At 34.0% G+C, this 18121-nt stretch overlaps 1 protein-coding gene and 1 long non-coding RNA gene across 2 annotated transcripts in view; both read left to right on the top strand.

Annotated features, from left to right (window-relative positions):
• Nucleotides 1–18121, top strand: part of LOC115891944 (probable G-protein coupled receptor Mth-like 1) — a gene marked incomplete at its 3' end in the record, with an annotated part of 51092 nt that overhangs the window by 16968 nt on the left and 16003 nt on the right. The window lies entirely within an intron of this gene.
• On the top strand, nt 9633–10642 carry LOC115891938. Its single transcript, XR_004051943.1, has 3 exons — nt 9633–9753; nt 9917–10250; nt 10308–10642. It is a non-coding gene; the product is annotated as an uncharacterized LOC115891938 (long non-coding RNA).

An 18121-nucleotide genomic window follows, 5' to 3' on the forward strand; every position in this document is an offset into this window, starting at 1 on the left:
CATGTTGGTGCAAGACGAGACTTCTAGAGCGTATAGTAAATTTTGCCAGTTCCAAAATGTTTTTTTTTGTCTTCTAGTACGAGTTTTACTTAGATTCGTATTGTGTGGGAATCATAAAACTGAATATTATATATATCATATTCTTCTATGGGCAAATTGCCTCCATAAAGGAACTCCGATTAGAATGAATTTAGAATGAGTGGGAGGGGGATTAATCACTGCGACCTTACAGATCTATTGTGTACCCCTTTCTTGAGTTATAACTCATCATACAGTCCCAGGTCTTTGGCAAAAACCAGTATCTAGGACGGTTTTATAGTGGGTAGTTCTCTATCTCCAATATCAGTCGTACCAAAGTTCATGTCACGAATGGTTGTCGTCTCGGCGCACTCAGTGATGAGGTGTTCTGGTGTTTCCCCATTTCTCCCACAGAATCTGCATTCGCCGTTTCTTCTTAGTTTCAATCTACTGAGGTGAGGTTCATTGAGGAGACAGTGTCCTGTTAAAAACTCCGTGATAATCCGAAGATTGTTCTTACTTAAATCCAGGAAGATCTTTGATTTTTCTTGGTCGTAAGCCCTCAGAAACTTCTTTGAGTGTCTTAGACCGTTGCAAGATTCCTATTCCAGGTTGCTGATGGAGTCTTCCAAGTTCTTGAGTTAAGCCTTTAGTTAATTACCGTTTGGGATCGCTTTTAACGCTGCTTGATCAGATAATATGGCTATTTCTTGTTTCCGATAGTTCCTATCTAAGATAAGTTGTACTCATCTTTCGATAGCGTAAATTTCTGCCTGTAGGATGCTAGGGTAGGTGCCCATTGGTTCGGAGTATTTAGTTCTCGACCCAAATATTCCGATCCCTGTTCCCGCATTGGTTTTGGAAGCATAAGTATACCAAGTTATGGTATGGTCTTTTAACTGTAGAGCAGACGTTTCTCTCTTCCAATCCTTTTTATTGCTCAATACTACATTGAGATGTTTCTCAAAGTTGTACATTCTTGGCATATGGGAGTTGCAGGAGTGGTATTTCCTTTTTGAGGGTGTTCCAAGCCCCTGATCTGACAATTCTCCCAGTACTGATTCCTGACCTCCATTGCTGCTGTTGGACAGGTTCTCATCGCTCATTTGATGGAAACGCATGCCAGTCTCTGGATTTTGCACAGGTTTAGCCTTGCCGTCCGTTGCTCTAGTTTTGTGTACCAGGCTCACGCCAATGCTTACTGGAGTTCTTCTCATTGTATCAAGTTGATTCTGCCCTAAAGTCTTCTTAAAAGCACGGAGTGCATTTCTGCAGAACCTCTTGAATATGGGAACATGTTATTGGGAGCACCATTGCATCTCTAATCTATCTATTGTACCAATAAAAATCTCTTAAATTATGTTTTCACATGCGGCTGAAGCATTTTGTATAGAGATAAATTCGGCTGTTCCCAGGAGAAATATAGTATATGCATTTTTTTGTAAATATCATTTTTGACATATTATATGTATATCTTGGTCATTATTGATCTACTGCAATCTGCAAAAATTTAGATTTACAGCAAAATAACGTAGATAGAAACTAAAAAATCCAATATCTTAAATATGATCGGTATAACAAAGCAACTTTTACTCTTAATTTCTCACAAAAACTAATGTAAATTTATGTATATCATGAAAATTTACTATATACAATAATCTGTGGCAAAAAATAACCTCCAATATTGTTATTAAATTGACAAATTAATTATTTCAGTATTGATGAAATTTCTTCATAATATATCTATTATACTGGAAGCGTCTTAAAAGTGGCTCACCCCTATAACTTTTTTATTTTTTCAGTTAAAATAACGAGATTTGGTATGTTAGTATATGACATAAATTAGGATTGAGTGACGTATTAAATTGTTTTCGGTCACTTCCTGTTTTACCGGAAATGACTACAACTTTGGATTTTTAAAGGGCACCCTCGGTATGTTTTTACTGTATTCGGTAGAAAATGTAATTCTGAATAGAATGACATATCGTATGTCAACTTTTGACATTTTCGCATATGGTTTATTTGAAATTATAACTTGCGGTTCGTAATGAAAATTTTAAGAAATATCAAATGTGTGGTATCAAATTATTCGTAAAAAATGCTATTTCCAAATATGCTAATGGGCCACCCTCGTTTCATTTGAAAAAATAGAGATATGATTAAAAATGCGATTTGAGTATTTTCTAACTGGCTAGGATAAGATACCAAAAACATTAGACGATGAAATCTATTTTTCCAAGGCTCCTTGATTAAGAATTAGTGTTTTTAACATAGCTGTGGCACTCCAGATTGAATTTTAAAATACGATTTTCTATTCAGCGAGAATGTCAAAAGTTGGCATGATATGTCATTCTATTCAGAATGTCATTTTCTATTGAATAAAGTAAAAAAATACCGAGGGTGCCATTTAAAAATCAAAAGTTGTAGTCATTTCCGGTGAAACAGGAAGTGACCAAAAACAATTCAATTGAATACGTCAATCAATCCTAATTTATGTCATACACTGACATACCAAATCTCGTTTTTTTATTTGAAAAAGTTATAGGGGTGAGCCACTTTTGAGACGCACCCGGTGTAGTTCATTATTTTTCTGTAAAAGTCTAAACTTAACATAGTATACGTAAATGATACACTCTATCCATTGTTTCACAGAATTTCACCCTAACGTTTTTACATTACGTAGGCATTTCTTATAGGCAGTTCTCGTTATATAAAGGTGTAAAACCTTCTTAGAACAATTTTATCGGGTGTCGCCATAAACGCGCTGGTTCGCCGATGGTGGTGATCTTATCTCTTCCAGAAGTCGCTTTTTTCTCGCGGTCAGCCTTTCTTTGTCCCAGCGTCATTTGTTTTTGGCTTATCCGCACCAGAATCTCTACAGGTTTCGTCGAGTTTTTTTCGAGTTACAGTATGAACAGTATGTTTATTATTTGCCCTACACTGCAAGAAATTAATTTTAATTGAGGGATAGGAATATATTATTCCTATAAAGGAACTTGGGCATATATCAGGAAAATGGTGAATGAAAATATATAATTAGATAACGGGAATTACGGGATCCAAAAAATAATGATCAGTGTATTTTTTGTATACAGTGTAATTCAAGATTGACCCCCACGATTTTGAAAACTATGGAGATATGAGGATGGTTAAATTAGGGCAAAGTTGTGTATTAATGTCCCTAAAATACGCCGTTTAGAAATATTAACTATTGCGTGTAGTTCCGGAGATATTCGAGAAAAAACGAAAATTGAAGATTTCGATTTTATGTTTTTCTGATGTTTTTAACAAGGCATTATGATATTATCAAAGATATATTTTCTGCAAGCAAACCATTTTTTCTATACTCAAAAAACACCTGTCTTGTTTATTTAATTTTTATAAAAATAGTTACTACAGAACTATCGAATAAAAGAAATAACCATCTTATTAGATAGTCAAGCAGTAATAAAAGCGATCAACTCAGTAAACATTAATTCGAAGTTGGTGAAAGAACGCCTATAGAAGCTGAACAAATTAGGCAAAGAAAATAAAGTCCTTCTACTCTGGGTGCTAGCCCACTAAGGGATACAAGGCAATGAAAAAGCAAACGATTTAGTTAGTCAAGGAGCGTACACCACTAACTGGACCAGAACCGTTCTGCTTCCCAAGTGGAAAAAAAAACGCCATCCGACGAACTCAAGACGCCATCCGTAACATATGGAATGGGAATCTCCAACGGAATTGAAGCTAAGAAACTACGGCGAATGCAGATTCTGAGGAGAAAATGGGTGAAACACCAGAACACCTTATCACTGAGTGCAGCGAGACTACGACCGTTCGTGCCATGAATTTTGGTACGGTTGAAGTACGAAGGATAGAAAGCCTGTGTGGCGCCTCTGTGGAGCCGTCATTTGTCAAAGCCCCGAGACTGTATGATGAGTTATAAATCGTTATAACTCAAGAAAGAGAAACACACAATAGATGTATGTAATATCACGGTGATTAAACATTCTAAACCTTTCTACATTCTTAAACATTCTAAACCTCCTCCTAAACATTCTACATTCAACAAGACATGACCAACTGAAACAGACGAGGTTCTCGGTATAATGGTGTCCACGGTATTCTATCCATTTGTGAAAACATAAATTTAAAACGAGGTTTTTATAGACGAGATACAAGGGTGTTCCCAATAACATGTTCTCATATTCAAGAAGTTCTGCAGAAATGCTCCCCAGGCTTTTAAATTTGTATTATTAAGACATGATTGAGCAAACCCTGTATGCAAAAAGCAAACGATTTACCTAGTCAAGGACCGCACACACTAGTAACTGAACCAGAACCGTTCTGCTTTCCAAGTGGAAACAAACTTAAAGCGGAACTCAAGAACGAACTTAAAAGACACCATCCATAACATGGAATGGGAATTCCTCAATGGTCTAAGACACTCGAAGCAATTTCTCAGAGCTTGTAGATTTGTGGAGAACGACCGAGAAAAATCAAGAGTTTTCTTGATTTAAGTAAGAACAATCTGCAAACCAGAACTTCTCATCACTGAGTGCGCCGAGGCGACAACTATATAAATAGTATATGTATACTGGGTACAGAGAGATATACAAGAGATAAAAAAGTTTCTAAACAAACTAAACTATCCAAATTAATTTGGATAGTTTTGCATGTGTTTTGATAAGATTTTTCTTTAAATTTCGTTAACAAGAATGATAGGGGTAGTTTATTTCAACCCCTTTCACTCATTTTAAAAAAGTGAAAAAATTACCAGAAAGTGTGTTTTCATAACAGTAATGCTTCCATAAAATTTCATTAGTCTATCGCTTTTCGTTTTCAAGATAAAAAATAAAAACATTATTTTTCCGCCATCTTTGTGCCGCGATATCTCCTTAATGGTTGACTTTTGACCCAACGTTTATAAAGCAAACTACCCTTTATTTTGAACAAGGAATCACCCCCTGAAGTTTTTCGTATTTGTTTTGAAACACCCTGTATATGAAGAGTTTTTTGTTTTCGGTGCTAAGACGAATCATCAAATCAAAGATCATTAAAATAGGTCCAGCTCAAAGAGGTCAGAAGATGTCCATCCGTTTTTGAGTTATAAATGGTGTAACTAAACCGACCTGGTTTTATTTATTTAAACGGGCCACACATTATACGATTTATCATACTGCAGGTTGTACAACACAAATTTTATTCGACCGTTTGAACGACAGATCGGATGCACTGTTGTCTACAAACTTATACTACTAATTTACTGTCTGTCGTACAATAAATCGTTTTCTAGTTGATTTTGTCTTCTGCTTTTTTTTGTATTGTTTGCCATGGGTTTGTGCTTGCCTTTGAATAAGAAGACTAAGGAAGGAGCATATCAAAAATCTTAGGTACACCGCGATCGGCCTCAAATATGGCCGACTTAAATTCCGGTTTATCAGTGTCGTTCTAATTTTATTTAAAAAATGTAAAACTATGATATAGGGTAGACGTGGGGTAGACTCAATAATTTGTTGTTTGATTTTACGTTGTGAATAAATGTTGGTAGTTATTAAAATTGTTATAAAAATATATAATTCTAATAAAAATAGATAAGTTATAAGTAATAAGTATTTATTAACACAAACATCCGATACGCTACTGAAGCAGGTAAGTCAAATTAACGTATCTAAATTCTTTGACATCTAATCTTTGACAAGTAATAAATAATAGCTAAAATGCAAGAAAAATATATAATTTAGTTAATTTAAGTGAATTTCATAAATGATCGGTTTACTACACGTATGTATATTATATAGTCACTTACTAGCGAAAAGTTGTTCCATTATTTCACTCAATTTTTTGCCGAGATCTACCGCACGCTACACAACCAACTATTTTAGAATCTTTTTCGATAAATCGCGATAGTGTCACTGTTAATTTAAGTTCTGCCACAATTTCCATCTAGATTTACTACCTTTATACAACTATCAGTAGTAGAATAAATAATAAATAACATAAAATAAGCTCCGTAAAGACTGACAAATCCACAAAATTTCAAATCAAATTCAAATGTGTCAAATGAATCGTCAAACAGAACTGTCAAGGATCCCCACCCTAGAGTGCTTTTATGGTGCTTTTTCCGCCCACCATGCATGAATACATGGAGAGCATTATGCTCCTTCCTTAGTCTTCTTATTTGTGGTGCTTGCCAAAAATGACAATAGCTGCAAGTGTGGTCGTTTTTTTAGACGAAGATGAGGAATCCTCCCAAAAATTGTAATTAAATATTCCAATTTGCATCTGCTTTTATTTTTTTTAATTTTTCCAATACATTCTCATAACCTGCACTTCTCTTATGTTTGTTTAAGTATTCGTTACTTTTTACATCCGACAAACATGTATGGGAAAGATATATTTCTATAAATTCTGGCCAAAACTTTTCATTTTCCATTTTTATGAACTGTATTGTATTTAATTTGCCACTAAAAATGTTTAGAGTTGGTTTCAACAAGTAGCGCTTGCACACAAACTGTCAAACCTATCGTATTTACTACTGCGTTTTACTACAGATTTTCTGCATGTCATACTTCCGTACGATACGACTTTGTCTTACTTCAATTAGTACTACAAAGCCATTAACTATCCAACCCCTGTGTCAATGGTAGCATCGATTTGGTGTCGTACTACATGTAGTACGACGATCGTATAATGTGTGGCCCGTTTTAGGTTTATTTCTCTCAGTGTAGCTTGTATTTTGGTCTCGGTATGTTCAACGACTAAAACAAAACGTCACTTGTCACTCACGTACATCATCCGGCCGCAGTCGCAAGGGAGTACCCGAGTCACCTTGCCAGTCGGACGGGTTTCGTTTTCTTACGTAATGCGATCTCCATTTGGGATAGGCGAAGCGAGGATTACGCTCTTTTGTGTGGCTGCTCTTGTACACGTTGCCGGATTTGCACGGTCGCAGCAACGCACTGCCGCGGCCATTAGGAACAAGGGAATAAATAGCTTTGTTGTTGCGGAATTGGTTTTGTGTTTGTATTTAAATTCGGAGAGCCTTATTATTTGTAAAATATATTCTTTGGTGGTATTGTATTGTAATTACGGGGTCCAAACGTAATAGGTATAATATCAATTCAAGGAAATTAGTACTGCAAGTGCTATGTAAATAACATACTATACGATTGAAACGTGAACAGCGTTAGAGTTTGTTTGGAAATGGATAGGGCATTTTTCTTCGGAAGAGTCATGTAGAAACGATATTTAAATGTGCTATAATGAAATAATTTTCTAATTAATGGTTTTTGAGCCAGAAGCGGCCCAATCTATAGACCAAAGAAAGATAACCAATGAAAATTTCTTCGTTGGAATTTTATGCGCAGCGTTGATGAGAGACGGGAGTCTGTTAGTCTGTTTCATCAATGAGACGTTTACAAGTAAAATGGAAAGACACTAAAGACACTTACATCTTTACCAACTACATCTACCAGCGTCTACCAGTTTAATACTTTGACTTTGTAAGTCTTCATTTTTTTCTTCAGTTTGATATTTGTTGTGTCCACTGGGAGTATATTCATATTGGGTTTGATTTATTTCAAGTTTCTTCAGGATATTCGCGAAATGCTGCTCAATTTAATCTATTTTTTTTGTATAAGGGATTAAATTTCTTAAGAAAAAGCTAGTATGATATTATTATTTAGGTTTAAATTGAATAGAATCAATAGAGTTTAAGCCTGAATTGTATGTCAATTATCTCCCTACAATAGAATTTTGCACATATTAGTTGTTTGTTGTCGTCGTAGTCCGTACGTCGCGTACGACGTGTAGTGGCTCTGGTTCTGGCTCTAAGGACATGACGGCCGCACGCACCGCCTTTCTTCAATTTTCTCTGTTCTCTGTTCTTCGAGCGGCACCCTCCAGGTTGGTAATCATAAGTTTTTCATCCATGTCCACCCACCTGGTTGGCGATCTGCTTCAGCGACGGGATTCGCAGATCTTCCCTGAACTACAAGTCTCTCCATATGCTCGCTCCTGTTGACGCGAGCGAAGAAAATAAGAAGGATGCGTTTATAGACAGTGCTGGAAAGTCTTTGTGGTAATTGGTTTGGTTGTAAACTTTTTATTGTATTATAATATATAAATACATAGGTGTGTAGTAATCTCGATATTTTTCTGTTAGTTGCCGAAGGTTTAATATTTGCCCTCCAGTTCCTTTCTCACAAAGCCGGCTTGTTCGGGTGCAAGTTGCCAAGTTAGGTAGTTGCTTGAGTACGTACTATATATAGTACAATCAATCTGTAATTATTGCAGTCTTCTGTGGAGCCTTTTTTGTGTAGCGGAATGATCACAGAAGTGCACCAGTCACTTGGCCAATGTCTGGTGTGCTAAATGATTTGACAAAGTTCGTGTAGTAGTCTTACACATATGGGACCCATATTGGTTATATATTCTGCTGCTATTTTGTCGATACCTGGAGATTGTAGGCCGATATTTTGAATAGCTGTTTCTACTTCGGAGAGTAGGATGTCTGAAAAAATGTCTATACCTATGTGGCGGATTCATCTTTCCAAAAAAATCCTTTATGGGCATTTCGCCACTGCACTGCAAGAAAATCTACAAAATAAAATAATTATTTTTTGTAAACACTTCTGCGTTAAACCTAAACGGATGCTGCTTGTCAGAAGTTATGTTTATAGTAATACAAATTTGCCTAACAAAGAAAAAAAATGCTTAATGTTTCGGAAAGTTATCTCTTTCCGTCGTCGGAAGCAAAAAAATACAAAGAATAAAGAAAAAACTATTTAAAATATTTAAATTCAACTATTCGAGAACACTTTACTTTTTTAAAACAGATACGTCTACAAGAAACCGTCAACGTTACTTAAATGTCAACGGTAACTTTCCGAAACGTTAAGCATTTTTTTTTCTTTGTTAGGCAAATTTGTATTACTATAAACATAACTTCTGACAAGCAGCATCCGTTTAGGTTTAACGCAGAAGTGTTTACAAAAAAAAAATATTTTATTTTGTAGATTTTCTTGCAGTGCAGTGGCGAAATACCCATAAAGGATTTTTTTGGTAGGATGTCTGGTTCTGGTTCCTCTGTTGTTGTGTTTTGAACGGCTGGTACATAGTTGTTTGTACTACTCTTATATTCACTGCATACCATAGGTTAGAACTGTGGTCAATTGATTCATCCATTCAATTGATTTTTCATCACCAACACAGTAAAAAATGACCTGGTGGTAGAAAAGATATTTAGTGTGGTAAATTATCAGAGTGTTAATATTTACACTCGCGTTAATAAAATTATTTAGAAAAATTAAACAGAAATATTGACACGCAAACTTTGAAAATCAAATCTACCAAAAAAAAGCGAAATTAGTGTATGGAGTGTAAACTTCACTTATATTTTGTAAGAATCATATAATCAGTGTAAACGTTACCTTCAAAGAAATGTTTTTTTTTGCCCTACATACGTCTTAAAAACACCCATACCGTGTTATAAAGACTGCAAAACGCAGTTTTAACACTCGGGAGTGTTAAAAAAACCATCATTTTGGGTGACGCGCGGCACATCCCCACTGCTTTCGCGTTCCTGCACGCCTATTTCAAGTTGGTGGTTGTACGGGTTGTTCGTTGTGTGTTGTAGTGCCCATGATTTTGGCAAAATGATGTATAAAATTCAGTTAAACAACCAAAGTAAATACGCCAAAATTGATGAAACATCAGATAATGTGACATACTCTGAAATAGTCGAGTTAGGTAAGTAAATATCTAAGATTATGCTTAGTAGTTTAGTGCTTTGTAAATTTTAATGGCGGATTTATAGAAATGCGAGACTCGATATCCTACCTACATACCTATAATATAATTATTTCTTTCCTGGATTTTAATTTAGCGCCTTAAAATTGTTTTAAATTTTTAGGAGATATTTTATAAGGATAGCTTACGAAACCCCAAGTGGCTACCTGGCATGGAGGCTCCGAACCGTTGCAAGATCCAATATGGTGCCAAGCTCCAAACGAAAGTTACCACCACAAGTTACATATAATAGTGATGACTCATCAGATGAACCAACCTTAAAAAAAGCCAGAACATTGACAGAACAAAAAGTAGCAGATATAGAATTTTTTAAAAATGCTTGCTGCAAGACACAGAAAAAGGAAATCATGGAAAAACTGCAAAACTTTTTTAACTGAAGAAAAATGAATGACTTTTCATTTGTCGATTATCCCAGATTTTTGGACACGCCAGGACTTGTATGTCACGTCATTTTAATTTAGTGAACTTTAAAACCTAATTTTTTATAATTTTAGATTGAACAAGATGTCAGCTTGCTATATCCTGCTAATGCCAATAACTTTGTGGCGAAGTTTGAAAATAAGGCTGCAAATATCATACAAATATACGAGGCGACGATATACCTAGGCGATTTCCTACCTCAAATAAGGTATATATTATATTTTTTATTTTGCGTTTACCTATAAATATTTCCCTAGAGTAAGGAATATTTTTTGTTTCGTTGTCACCTAACGTAACTATACCTGCCTAAAATAAGGTATATATATATATATATTTTTTTTTATTTTCCTAGAGTAGGGAATATTTTTTGTTTCGTTGTTACCTATATCTACCTCAAATAAGGTATATTATATATTTTATTTTCGCCAAAAAAATCCTTTATGGGTATTTCGCCACTGTACTGCAAGAAAATCTACAAAATAAAATAGTTATTTTTGGTAAAAACTTCTGGCGTTAAACCTAAACGGACACTGCTTCTCAGAACTTATGTTTACAGTTAAACAAATTTGCCTAACAAAAAAATGCTTAATGTTTCGGAAAGTTTATCTCTTTCCGTCGTCGGAAGCAAAAAAAATACAAATAAAAAAGAAAAATTTATTTATATATTTGTATAACTGTAAACATAACTTCTGACAAGTATTGTCCGTTTAGGATTAACGCAGAAGTGTTTACAAAAAATAACTATTTTATTTTGTAGATTTTCTTGCAGTGCAGTGGCGAAATACCCATAAAGAATTTTTTTGGAGAGATGAATCCGCTACATAGGTTTAGACATTTTTTATTTTATTTTGTGTTTACCCCTAATGTGTGGTTGCCTATAGAGTAAGGAATATTTTTTTGTTTCGTTGTTACCTAATATATCTACCTAAATTAGGGTATATTTTTTGTATTATTTATTATATTATATAATAAAAAACGTTTTGTATTTTTATTTTTTTTATTTTTTTATCCCACCTTAAATTTTAAATATAGGTAAGTACACGAACTGAAATCAAATTTACACTCCAATAAATGTATTTTACCATACTGATAAATTATTTTAACATCCAAACTATGTATATTTGACACTCAGTTAAAACCATTTTTACACTTAAAAATTGATTATTTACCATTACGCTTGGTGATTTTTACATTTAAAAAGATTTTATCCGTAGTCAAAAACGCACTTCACAATTGGTAAAAATACACTCTCTTCTTGGCTTTTTTAATTTTAGCTCGGGAAAAAAAAGATATTAAATTGGATTAGTTTAACCCCACCTAAAAGGTTAAGTCACACCAATATTTCACCATACTTAGGAACAATAATAATTACACTCACCAGTGTTGGACAAATAGGAACCACCTTTGAGTGTAATTTGAGTGTAAATTTTAACACTCAATTTTTTACTGTGAACACACCAAGGAAATAAATATTTTTATTACCATCGTTATTAATAACTTCCAATGTTCAAAATTTTAAACTGAATCGAGATAGATTTAAAAATCAAGTTTAAGATTAAGGTGCCCGGTGGCGTGGAGGTACAGGCTCTCGTCTACCAATCTCAAGGTGTTGGTTCGATTCCCACACCCGGCATTTCATCAGCCGACTATTTTTATTAAAATAAAAATAGTTTGGGTACCTAGGTTGGACTCAGCCTTAAATGAGCACTTGGGATTCACAATCCTGAGGTAATAATAGGCGGTTGAAGCGTAGTGCTAGCCACATTACCTTCCTTGTATACCGAACGGCTCTAGTATAGCAAGCTGTACCTTGCTACTCCCAAGGCGTTAAACGCTATATACGGGAGCTATTATTATTAGGTTTAAGATTGACAGCTAAATGAACTATAACGAAGCGACCGGGAAAATTTATTAGTTTATCTTAAATATAAATAGTATTAGAAATAGGCATTGTTTAACTTACAGTTTGGCAGTTCGTACAGTACAGCGTAATTGTATAACCGTAGAGAGTCTACTACGCGTAACTAGAATCAATAAACGAAGTGACAGCGTGCGGTTAATAAAACCAGTCCTGTCAATAGTAACTGACTAGTTTATAAATTTGAAAATTCTCATTGAACTCCAACCTGAATCTAAACTTAACGACTAATTGTTGATTTAATATTTAATTTTAATATTTATAGCGTCCTAAAATAAAATTTAGTCTGTAAGTTCTAAAATAATTTGGTTAACTTAGTTTACGTACTTGACTACTGAAATTGGTATACTATAAAGTATATTTTTTAAAACGAATTGAGTTTTTCCTCACTGGAAGAAAATCTTAAAAATATATATTTTTTTATTTTGTAAATTACTACGAATACAAACAGTTTTCTTTATTAAAGAAATGTAACTCGGAAGCCGAAAAGGTATCACGTTCTGAAATATCGACTCAACTTAAATAAAGATGGCGACTGACTAAAGAGTATCGTGTGTCGTTAACTAAAGCACATTCTAAATAAAAATTAAATTAATCAAGCGATACTGACACGGTTCGAGTGGCTGTAGAATATTTTGTTTCAAAAAGACGGTTTTGATGTCGGTAAATTAGACGGATGCAAGAGAAAAAAACAAACACCGGATTAAATGTGTTGCTTGACCGCACCACACAACGTTTCTTCTACCAGTTGAAGTTTGTTATCATAGTTAGCTTATATTTTCAATTTAATTTGGATATTCTTGAATACGAACATACAACCAATACACCCCAGTATTAAGTTCGTCAGAACTTAAGACCGAGAAAAATCAAAGATTTTCCTTGATTTAAGTAAAAACCTAAAGTTAAATCTCTGACTTCTGTACACTAAATACCACGAATAATGCTAAAATGCTCACTAATACCACGATTAGTACCACTAATACCAAATAATGCCAACATCTTTGTACACCAAAATACACCCCCAGCGGTTTACTCTTCGGTAAAAACAATCATTGTATTGTCACGGGGTTTCTAACAGGACACTGTCTCCTCAACAAACACCTCAGTAGGCTGAAGCTGAGAAACAACGACTTATGAAAATTCTGTGGGGAAAATAGGGAAACTCCAGAACACCTTATCACTGAGTGCGCCGAAACGACGACGCACATTGGTTCAGATTCAATAAAATCGACGCATAGGGGATCAAGAAAAAAATTTCGAAAATTTCAACAATGATATTATTTTCAACAGATGATGGGTCCATTTATTCAAATTTATCACTATCCACTTTTTAATCGTAATAAAAAAGCGTACAGGAATGTTGTTTTCGTTAGATTTTGTAGTTTAAATATATCAGTTATTTGCTGATAATGGTTTAGTGTTGCTAATATATTTTGGTTCTTAGTTCAGAGACTTGGAAATAAATTAAATTATAATGGATTGTGAAGACCAAAGTAAGTACTTTTTAAGAGAATTTTATTAACTTAAATATTTTTTTATGAAGCTAGTAGTTACCACAAACATAGCAGAGCGTTCTTTTGAAAAAAAATAAACTTTGAAATTGCGTATCTTTAGAACTCCGCAGATCTCCGCTTAAGTATTTTATAATTTTTAAACGGTATTATACCGAGTTTAATTTACCACAAGTATCTTACCCCAAGAGACCCCGAGGTAGGTGATGATGATATATAAATTAAAATTTTAAATTGACCAGTAGTCTGATTTTTGTTCCATGGATAATTTCTTAAATTATTATACTAATATTTTTTGAGTAACTCTGGAGTGGTAAAAGTGTAACTACAGAGACTCACATGTTCCTCCCGTACTCTATTCCTTTTATTATAGGAACAATAAGTCGCAGATCAATATGTGAGCGGTTTTTGAAAATGGGTTTTAATAATAGGTCAGAAGCGGATATTATTGATGAAATTATTTCATTTTTGTGTGATAATAATATTCCTAACATATTATCGAAAAATAAGCAAATTGAAAATTTTGTTTATAAATGGTCAGAAAAGTGGAGGAAATGTAGTTATACTTGGAGCAGTTTTATTTCCAACAATTGTCTTTGGCTGAATAAAAATTTACTTCAAATGGAAGAGAATCAATCTTTTGATGACCCTGGCCCTTCAAGAAGAATTTTTTTTCAGAATTGTCCAAGTCCCAAAAAATAAAGAGACCAAAGGTATATATTGCCAAGGAATTAATTTATAATATCTTACAGAAAAAAAACATGTTTTTTATCTACATAATGCTGCAAATATTGCATTAATGCTTTTAATTAATGGCAAAGATTAAAAATCAATTTATTTCTAGAAATTAGAGATTCTTACACCTCGGAATCTCGTTTCTAATTTAAGGAAGGAACATAACAATAAGACGGGAAAAGCAGTCCAACTAGGGTTTGAATTTCCAGAGAAAGTAGTCGCCACTCAAAATAGGTGAAGATTTACCCGCAGATGACATTCATATGGCAACAGAATATTATTGTCAATCAGATAGTGAAGAAGAACTAGAAGAAAGTGGTGGTGAATCATGTCATGAAGAAAATGAGTTTGAAGACTCCATTTAACGCATATTGCAATTTATGTTTTTTTCTTTAATTTAGACCAGATAACCTAAGGGGTATTCTTTTTTTGACTAGGTTCGAAGCATTTTTCATACCTTTTTAAAAACTATAATTTTTGAATAAAATTCATAGAAAATCCCCCTTTTTTAATATTTTTATACTAAACAAACATAGTCGGAAATATATTTTGTTTATTCCTTGGACTATCTTTGTCGTGTTAATGAATCCGCCATTAAACCTATTAAGTCTAGAATTTGTAATAAAATTAAAAATATCCTATGCGCCACTTTTTGGCAATCTGAACCACTGTGCGACGTGCCATGAAGTTTGGTACGGCTGATGTCGACGATGGAGATCTGGGCTCTGTAGAAGGGGAACACAATAGATCTGTAAGGTCGCGGTGATTAACTCCCCTCCTAAACATTGTATATACATTCTACATGGCATGTTGTAACGTATCATCATCATCATCATCATCATTTTCAGCTTATTCAACCATTTCCAGTTATGTGACCCTCACATATTTAGATACTGTCTTGGTAGTTGAGCGCATTGTTGTCTATTGTTGGCTACGCTGGCCCAAGTTATCCCTGCTAATCATGGTCCCATCTCAGGTTCGGTCTTCTTCTATGTCTTTTAATTCCTCGTGGGTACCATGCTGTGATTTTTGTGGTCCATTTGTTGTCTGTCCTTCTTGTCAGGTGTCTATTCCATTGTCACTTCAGGGATTTAACTCTGTGGATGACATCTATTACCTATTTTTTGTCGTATCCACTCTATTCTTTTACGGTCTCTCTTGATTATTCCCAGCATGTTTCGTTCCACTGAGCGTTGTGCGATCTCCAGTTTCCGTTTTAAGTGTCCAGGTTTCGTATGCATAGGTCATCACTGGTAGTACACATTGGTCAAATGTTTTCTTCTTTAGATAAATTGGTATTCTAGATTTGAATATGATTGAGTTTCTTCCATAAGTACTCCATGCTAACTGGTAATAGAGATCCTGAGCTGAGTATTACTGTTAACACGCACGTATGGGTACAAATTACGAATTATTTGGAAAAAATCTTAATGAAAATGAAACTTCTACACTCTGTATCTCCGAAACGATGCATTTTAGGCCATAAATTTATACGATCTTTTTTACCTTATTTTTTTGTCAATAATGACATGTATTGATAATTTATATTCCAACAATTGGTAATAGAGATCCTGAGCTGTGTATTACTTTTAACATGCACGTATGGGTACAAATTACGAATTATTTGGAAGAAATCCTAATGAAAATGAAACTTCTAGACTCTGTATCTCCGAAACGATGCATTTTAAGCCATAAATTGATAGGATCTTTTTTACCTTATTTTTTTGTCAATAATGACATGTATTGATAATTTATATTCCAACAATTTTGAGAACGATTAGTCGCAACGATCTTGTGTTTATTTTTCTTACAAAACGGCGGAAAAAATCAAAATGCAAATAAATTCTTCTCCCCATATTCTGCAGATAAAAATAAGTAAAAAAGTTCGTATAAATGTATGTCCTAAAATGCGTATTTTCGGAGATACAGGGTGTAGAAGTTTCTTTTTATTATTATGGTTTCCAAATAATTTCTGAAGTAACGTCAATATTTGGATGAAAATTGGTGTCTGGAAGTCTTTTGACATGAGAAATTTGATTTTGATGTCAAGATGACTTCTATTAAGAGGTGGCGCCACCTACATGTGTTTTAACTGTTTTGAAGAGCAATAACTTTTCGTTCGTACCTGTATAAAACTTTCCAGTGAATAAAATATGCATTTCCGTGATTTTTTGCATAAAAAATGTCTCTTGGTAAAAATCGCTACGTGCAACCATTCTCAAGATATTTAAAATGGAAATAGTCAATATATGTTATTATTGAAAAAAAAATAAACAGGTTGAGTAGATAGTCATTTCAATGAAATTATAGATTTGGGAACTTTTTATTTTTTTTAAATTAATTAAAAAATTTTCTTTGAAAAAATGACGATAAAACAAATTCTGTTGTACATTTGGCACAAAAACATTTCAAATTTATGATTTGAGTCTAATAACTATTTAGTCAACATGTTTAATTTATGTCAATGATGACAGGTATTGATAATTTCAAAAATTGATTCCAAATATCTCAAGAACCACTTCTCGTCGCGATTTTTACCAACAGACTTTTTTTACATAAAAAACGTCGCAAATATATATGTTTTTGCTCAGTTGTTTTACACAGGTACGGACGAAAAGATATAACTTTTCAAACCACTTAAAAAATATGTAGGTGGCGGGTGGCGCCCTCTACAAGTAGGAGTCATATTGACATCAAAATCAAATTTCACATGTCAAAAAACTCCCAGAGACTAATTTTCATCCAAATACCAACGATACTTCAGAAATTATTTGGAAAAAATAAAAGAAAAATCAAATTTTAACACCCTGCATCTCCGAAACTACGCCATTTTAGGACCTAATATATACGAACTTTTTTACTTATTGTTATCTGCAGAATACGATCACCTCACCACCCTGTATAATAGGATATTCCATTAAATTATTAGTTTATATCAATAACTGTGACTAATGTCACAGTTAGTTGTCCTAAATAAATTCTGTTATTGTCTTTATGATAATTCATAAAGACAATAACAGAATTTATTTAGGACACTAACAGCTTATGCCATTTTTGGTGATATGCATTAATAATTGATAATGAACTCTATAATTTATTGTTTTAATGAATGTTCTAGCTTACAAAATATAAAAGTTAATGTCTGTTGTTGAACAAAATAAAATGCCAACATTGCACTTGCATACTGAAAAAATATGTATTTTTTAAACAAAACAACTTGATTCTTAATTTAACAAATAATATTAGGTTAGGTTAGGTTAGGTTAGGTTGCTGGGGTTTGAGATCATGTTTGATCCCTCACTCGTAGGCCTTGGGCCCATTGCGATACGCCTGTATTGTTGTACCGAACCTTCGTCTCATTCTTTCTTTGCGTTAAAGCACTTCTAGTTCTTTGCAAAGTTCCCGATGTCGCTGATGTTGGCTTCTGCTGCTGCCTCTAAAATAATGTGCCTCTAATCTCCAAAAAACCTTGCCCTAAAGTTTTAAAGCGTCGGTATTCCAGTGCCGGACAGTGGCACAGCAGGTGCTCTATGGTTTCTTCTTCCTCTTCGCATTCTCTGCAGTAGTCGTCGTTGGAAACTTTCATCTCACGAGGTTTACCCCTGTGGGACAGTTTCCAGTGACGACACCTACGATTATGCGTACTAGGTCCTTTTTGTGCTCTATAGTAGTTGTTTTGTCTTTTTGCTATCTACCACTGGCCATAGTCTTCGAGCTGTAAAAT

This window comes from Sitophilus oryzae, unplaced genomic scaffold (genome assembly GCF_002938485.1).
Source record: "Sitophilus oryzae breed Bouriz unplaced genomic scaffold, Soryzae_2.0 scaffold_1203_pilon_pilon, whole genome shotgun sequence".
Lineage (NCBI taxonomy): Eukaryota > Metazoa > Arthropoda > Insecta > Coleoptera > Curculionidae > Sitophilus > Sitophilus oryzae.